This window comes from Nilaparvata lugens, chromosome 10 (assembly GCF_014356525.2).
Source record: "Nilaparvata lugens isolate BPH chromosome 10, ASM1435652v1, whole genome shotgun sequence".
Taxonomy (NCBI): domain Eukaryota; kingdom Metazoa; phylum Arthropoda; class Insecta; order Hemiptera; family Delphacidae; genus Nilaparvata; species Nilaparvata lugens.
In genome coordinates, this window is record NC_052513.1 from 20031042 (window position 1) to 20039027 (window position 7986).

Sequence of the window (7986 nt, forward strand, 5' to 3'; positions counted from 1 at the left end):
CAGTCTCGTTTTCTCGTATTTTTATCTAGTTTTGTCTTGTTTGGTTTTCTTCCATCAACTCACTACTTTTCATTCACATTTCTGTAGAAGAGCAATGACCAGTGAAGGAAATAGTTGAAAATGTGTCTCCATATTCAGAGGAAAGCTGTGAATAGTATCTAGTGAGGTCCACGTTATAATGGCAGTGTTTGATTAGCAATGGTATTGCTACCCTTGTCTATCATACAACAAACCCTATAGCGCTATCTCTTTCTCGATTTGCTCTGTTGCCAGATCGTCTTTTAACAATGTAGAATTGATAATTAATGAACAAAATATTTAATCTTAATTATAAAATTATTGAAAAATATTATTCCTTGCTTAATAAAATTTAATTAATTATTTTGAACAAGAATGAAGAGTTAATATTACATCAATAAACCTGTATCAGCTACCGTCTATAGAAGGCATTGACAAGACACAGAATCAGCAACTTTGTTTTCCCATCTTTCTCCACTGCCATTATAACGTGGACCTCACTATAGATTATGTGTATTCAACAATAATTATAGCAAGAAATGTCTTATATGTTTAGGGATCAATGTGAATTATATCCCTCCTATGAAACATTATTTCTCTTAATTTGGAAATTTATTTTTCTTAATCAATTCTGGTATTAGTCTCTTATTCAGATACTGGAATTACATTGGAAATATAATGAGAATCACATAGGGATTTGAATGCAAACTCACCAAAATTCACGGTTCCTAATTTCTCCACCAACACAGATTCCACAGTTTAAATTGTTCAACAGAGTTTAAAAATTTAACACTATTTATCTTTACACGCAATCTCTCTCCCTGAATATAAATGAAAAACTATTCATAGGAATTGGAATGCAAATTCACCAAAATTCACGGTTCCAAATTTCTTCACCAACACAGATTTCACAGTTTAAATTGTTCAACAGTTTTAAAAATTGTTCACTATTTACCTTTAGACGCAATCTCACTCTTGAAAAACTGTTAATTATTTTATTTAAACAAATTAGAACTAGATGAACTACTTCCAAGAATTTAACAGAGTCCTTAAAAATTGACACTATTCATCTTAAAGCATAATCTCATTCCCTAAATGATATTAGATAATTGAAAACTATTCATTATTTCATTAAAACAAATTAAAACTAGGTGTTAAATTTTTCATCAGAGACTGAAACCACTTTAGAGAAGAGGTCTATATGTCTAGAGCACCTAACATAGATCTGAATGTGGTATGGAACAATATGATTCTCAGTTCTCTTTAAAAACCTCTCTGTGAGGCACCTTTTTTCTCTCTGAGAGGAAATTCAGCAACTATTGTCTCTCGAAACATTGTATTTTCATGTTTCGGGGAAACACAGTTCATCTTTAAAAAAAATTGGAAAAATTTCCTGTCTAAGGTAAACTCACACCAGTGATAAGACTTCAACAAAAGCCAGTGAATATAAAAGATAAATAAAAATCCATTAAAGTTTGACTGACGGTCGGCCGTGTGTTTAAATTATTTTGCAAATATTGGACAACCTAGGCTATTACTTCAGCATCTCAATGTTATTCTAAGGCTAGATTTGTTCAAATACAGCCTCTATTTTCCTCATGTATGCATCATAGATTATTTTTGGTCATGGGTCTTCTATGAATGATTCTGACAATATGACTTTCATGTTTGCTATAAGTCAGTCTTATCATAGACCAGCAGGTAACCCGGTGTATTTGAAAACTTGACAAACTGAAAACTTGACGTAATGAAATCTTGAAGAAGATAAAAACAATACAACAAATTAACGTTATCTCTATTCTATGACCAGCCCGTGCTCCGCAAGGTTCTATTTTAAAACTTGACGTGATGAAATCTTGAAGAATTGAAAATAGGCCTATAACCATCCCCGGTTAATTGAGAATCTATATGCAAAATTTCAAGTTAATCAGTTGAGTAGTTCAGACGTGATGATGGGTCAAACATAATTTTCCTATCCCGTACGCGTATAAGCCAGTTCTTTCCTTTATTATAGTAGATTATATTATGCTTTTATATGAGCCTAGGAGAGATTCCTTGAAATATATTTTAAAAATATGGTGTTGCGCACTCATACAACTTTCCTTGCCGTTATGAAATTGATCACCTGACGCTAGTGTTCCCGCGCATATCAAGTCTACTATTCAAAGATTTGAGCCAGCTGGTGACAGGGCAATAACGCTGGAGACACACATGAGGTCTGCTATTTCTTCATAGTGAATGATTTTATAGAATCAACAATAATTTGCAATTGAATAATCACATTTTCTCGAATTTGAAGCTCATTTTCAATTTTAGGTGAAAATGTTACTGTACATTAATTGTAGAGACTTTCATGCTCACTCTACTCCACTTGATTTTTTTTGTTTCAATTGTATCTGAAGCCTGTTAATTGGGAATCTATCTGCATTGATGGGGTGAAGCTCCTGATATTTTTACAGATATGGGACTTGTGGCATTTGATAGAGCTTATTGATGACTATTTTAGGTATGAATTTGATCAAAATCGTTGGAGCCGTTTCCAAGAAAATCACGAAAAACCCTGTTTTTGACAACATTTTCGCCATTTTAGCCGCCATCTTGAATTGCATTTGATCGTGTCGGATCCTTATAGTGAAAGTACCTTAAGTTCCAAATTTCAAGTCATGGGAGATGAGATATCGTGTACACAGACGCACATACACTCACACACACACCACACACACACACACACACACACACACACACCACACACACACACACACACACACACACACACACACACACACACACACACACACACACACATACAGACCAATACCTAAAAACCAGTTTTTTGGACTCAGGGGACCTTAAAACGTATAGAAATTTAGAAATTGGGGTACCTTAATTTTTTCGGAAAGCAATACTTTCCTTATCTATGGTAATAGGGCAAGGAAAGTAAAAATCTCCCTCATTCGCTACAGAACCCTTATTTTATCTCACCATAAAATGAAATTACCCAATGTCAGCATCAAGTTAATCTTACTGAAGTGTGGTCCACGTTGTAATGACAGTTGAGAAAGATAAGAGAACGACGTTGCCGATTCTCTGCCTTGCCAATGCCTTCTATAGAGAATAGCTGATACCGGTTCATCTGATGTAATATTGTACTGTTCATTCTTGTTGAAAATAATAAATTATTCTTCATTCGCTAATAAAATATATTTTTCAATGATATTATAATTGAAATTAAATATTTTGTTCACTTATCAAATTTATACATTGTTAGAAAACGATCTGGTAACTTGGCGGAGTAGGAGAAGGATAGCGCTTTGTCGAATGATAGCAACACCCATGTTAATCAAATACTTCCTTTATAACGTGGACCTTTCTATAGTAGAGCTATGGAATATCTAATAGAATGTATCACAGTCCAATAGTCACAAGCCAATTCATTATAATCGATTGATTCTTGGATAAATTACCGAGATATAATATTATAGATAACAAAGAAAGAAACAAGAAGAAATAAACAAGAAAATTCCATTATAAACATCGACCAATCAAATTGCTCTGTTCTAACCCAATCACAGCTCACGAATTAACCTGTTTATTCTAGTATTTCAGAGGATTTGCTGATTAAAATATGTCTAGTCCTATTACATTAAGCGAGAAATTTTTGTATATTTATATTTATATCTGGTTATTTATGTTCAACGGATCTCGAAAACGGCTCTAACGATTTTCACGAAATTTGGAACATAGTAGGTTTATGATATAATAATTCGATTGCACTAGGTCTCATCCTTGGGAAAACTTGCTGAACATGAAAAGGATAATTCATCCTTGGCTGAAACAGCTGTGGATAGTAAAAAAGTGAGTGACCGAGTGAGTATGTGAAAAATCAAAATATCGCATCCCCGAAATTCATAAGATGACGTATAGCCAGCTGTGAAATATAAACACGTTCATTTTAGAGAGTTGTGTTCTGTTTATCAATAAATAAAAATAACGAGCGAAGCTCGGTGCCCCGATATTGATCAATCAATTGAAGATTCTTGTAGTTAAACAAGAAAATTCTGTTATAAAATCCAACAAAAAAATTCTATAGCGAGGTTCACTTTATTATGACAGTGGACTAAAATAGGAGAAAAGCATTGCTGATTCTCTGCCTTAAATCGCTTCATTCCAGTATTGCACTTGACTGAAGTTCAAAAATATTCACAGATCAATATATTCTTAGGGCCGTTTGCTCAGTATGGATTGCTAAACTTGATTAAGTTGATCGAGTTTAAGTTAATCTGAAAGTTTAAACTTGAATCGGTTTTCTCAGTGCATTTACTAATCCAGTTTAAGTTAAACTAGTTTAGCATTAAGTTGGTAATAGAATGTCATCGTTTATAATATCATAAGGCTGATTTTTACAGGAAATTTTGTTATTTGTTTACAAACCATCAGTTAATTGAGGTTATGTAGCTACTATTTCCTTGTTCAAAATCCACAGAGCTGTAAGCTGTACAGTAATAAAAGTGAAAAGCAATCAAGAAATTATTCAAAAAATGCTATATTACTATTAGATACGAACTTATATTTAGTTGCCACTAAAAATTTATTTTAGAATGTAAGATGAAAAAGTTATTTTGTTACGCTTAAATCTACTATGATCTTCCTCGTTTATTATAAATCTCTCGAAAGCAAAATATCTCAGTCATGTGTTATTAAAAACATGTTTTCTGATCAAAGACCACTGATAAAAATTGTCTTATTTTCTATCAAGTGGTTTATTTAATCAAATACTAAATTTACACTTGCTTTACTCAAGCAAAACCGTTAAAAATCCTCTATCATCCCAGAAATTTAAATGATTCGTTTTTTACCCAATTTTTCTCAGTTCCAAAATTTCTTTGCAGTCATCTCTATCAATCGCATTAAAAACTTCTATCAATTCCTGTCAATTCTATCAATAATGATTTACTATAACCTAAATAATTATTATCGTCTACAGAAGCATTAAAAACAACCATCGAAAAATAATTTACTATCTGCTGTTTCCCCATGAAATCTTTACAGATGACAAGTTAATCCAAATTATTTGGTTTAAACCTCCTGCTTTGGAGGTTTAAACTTTCCCAAAGTTTAAACTCAATACAGAGTTTAAACTGATACTGTGCAAACGGAGTTTTAGTTTAAACCAAAAAAAAATCCAGATTCGGTTTATGCTTTAGCTTAAACTTACACTATGCAAACGGCCCTTAAAGTAATGAACAACAAAACTGTCTTATAAAATCCGACCAATCAAATTCCTCTATTCTAGCCCAATCAGAGCTCACAAATCGAATTGCTTCATTCCAGTATTACACAGAGTTTCAAGTCTCAAAAATCATACACCGTTTGATCTCAGACAACACATTTTATCGACTGATTCTTGAAGAAATAAACGAGAAAATTGTGCCATCAAATCGCTCCATTTCGGCATCATTGCAAATCTGTGTATGCATGCAAAGCAGGCAATAAGCTGCCGCGAGGTTTGCCATAGAAAGTGACAACGGCACTAGTTATATAATTATCACCATTATCACGGCTTATATACATCGTAAGTACATAATGTATATACTATATTACCATTATATAGTGAGACCACGGCACTCTTATCTCTCTCTCTCAAACCTATTGAGACGGATTTCTATAGTAGGCCGGTTAAAACACGCACATTCTACCGATAAAAAACACACAAGAAAAGTGGGTTGGAGTGAAATGGAAATAGGGTAGAAGGAGACAGAAAATGGTCTCCAATAGGAGGTAGAAGAAAGTATTATTTTTTATTTATTATTTATTCATTGATACAATAAGTACATCATCGAAATGATAGGAAGAGGGAAAATAAGGTAACCTTGTGATATTCCTCTCCAAAATTTAGATAATGTTACACATAGTCCGAAATAGTTTAAGTCTATCAAAGTATTCTATATATTTTGTTTTATACTATCAGGGTCTAACTAAAAGCTTGACAGACTGAGAACTTGACCCACTGAAATCTTGAAGAGTTGCAAACAAATATCAGATGATTCGCCACACAGGTAACCCCTGCTCCGCAAGGGTCTATTTTAAAACTTGACAAACTGAAAACTTGACGTAATGAAATCTAGAAGAGTTTAAAATAGGCCTATAACCATCCCCGGTTAATTTACAATCTATATGCAAAATTTCAAGTTAATTAGTCCAGTAGTTGAGACGTGATGATGCGACAAACATAAGTTTCCTATCCCGTACGTGTATAAGCCAATTCTTTCCTTTATTATGGTATAGACTATCAGGTGATAGGTGCTCCGCAAGGGTATAATTAAAAACTTGATATACTGAGAACTTGACCTACTGAAATCTTGAAGAATTGATCATAGACTAATAACCATCCTCGATAAATTAAGTGAACAAGTAGAGGGAAATCTTGACAGATTGAAAACCTGACCCACTGAAATCTTGAAGAATTTATCATAGACTTATAACCATCCTCGATAAATTAAGAAAACAGATAAAGAGGAGAAATATCAGAGATTGAAACAGAAGATATGGCAGAGGAATGAAATTTATAGAAATCAATAAAGAGAAGAAAGAGGGGAGATATAGAGATAGAGTCAGAAGAGATGGCAGAGAATTGGAAATGATAGAGATTAATAGAAGATAAAAATATGGCAAAAGAAACTGAGATTGGAAAACAGCTAGGAGTATGGAAATAATACAGGATAATAATAAATTATTAATAAGAAAATTTGATAAGGAGGTAACACCCGATACAAAGTACAAGATATGGAAATGAAAATAGATAAAGATAATACAAAAGGAAAAAATTAGATGTATATCCGTTTACAAAAACCGGAGAACAAATCTATAATATTTGGACAATTTGAGTCAAAATTAAGAAATTTTGGGCAATATCCTGTTTTTTCTTTTCCGACTATTGTTTTTTTTTTTCAATAAATTAATAAATATTGAATTCTGAAACTGAATGAAGAGAAGATAAAGATGTACACAATACAATAGATAAACAAGACTAGAAATAATCAACAATTGAAAGAGCGAAATACAAAAACTGTTTACCTTTTTGCAGCGAAAGTAGACAAGGATAGTCAGTTACACTTGGTTCACTCTTCTGAATATGACCGGAAAAATTATCTTCATGTAACAAAGGAGAGAAAATTTAGTGAGGAAACTCACACAAAAACTCGGAGAAAAACTTAAACACTGTGTATACGTTGACGAGTAAACGCTGAATTCAACAGACTAGAGATTGGATATACTTCAGTTTATGATGTCGAACTATGGTTTTTTAGAACTCTGTATCGTTGTTTAGGAGGATTCAAAGATGAATTTCTGCGATGAACTGTAGGATAATTGAAGTAAAATTATTGTTTGGGGAATTAAAAATGAATCGGTTGAAATACTGTGTTAAGTACTAAACTGTGCTCTATTTAGTGAGAAGATTTCTTCTAATACTGTGTTCAGTTCTCTGTTTAGTAAAAAGATTTATTCCAATACTGCGTTTAGTTCTCAGCTGTACTCTGTTTAGTGAAAAGATTTGTTCTAATACTGTGTTTAGTTCTCTGCTGTACTCTGTTTAGTGAAAAGATTTGTCGGAATACTGTATTTAGTACTGATGTGTATCACTTAGTGCAGACTATATTATAGGACTATAGTTTATAGTGTGCGGACTATAAGAAGTTTCGCGGTAGACTGTAGACAGGACATTGTTATCGGCTCTGGTGGATAAACTCCCCTCTCAAGGGTTAACTCTTATCACAACTCTGGGGGGAGACCTCTCTCATGGACCCCCTCCTTGTTAGTGAGAGACTGTGTGAGAGAGAGAGTGTGAAAGAGAGTGTGTGTGAGAGAGAGAGAGATAGAAGTTCCAAGAAGTGGTCTTCCCCCGCTCTGTGGCTGAAGACTAGAGACTGGACTTGAGTAAAGCACCGAGATATTCACTGTACACTGTCA

At 33.3% G+C, this 7986-nt stretch overlaps 1 protein-coding gene across 2 annotated transcripts in view; it reads right to left on the minus strand.

The window, feature by feature from the left end:
- LOC111046700 (scavenger receptor class B member 1) overlaps positions 1–7724 on the minus strand; it is a 99654-nt gene extending 91930 nt beyond the window's left edge. The window contains exon 1 of one of the 2 annotated variants that reach the window (XM_039436512.1): positions 7093–7724. The gene's annotated coding sequence lies outside the window, so the exon portion shown is untranslated. Of the gene's footprint in view, positions 1–731; positions 1221–7092 lie in introns of those variants that run through there. The other variant, XM_039436513.1, reaches the window with a different exon arrangement.
- Positions 7725–7986: the final 262 nt, after the last annotated feature.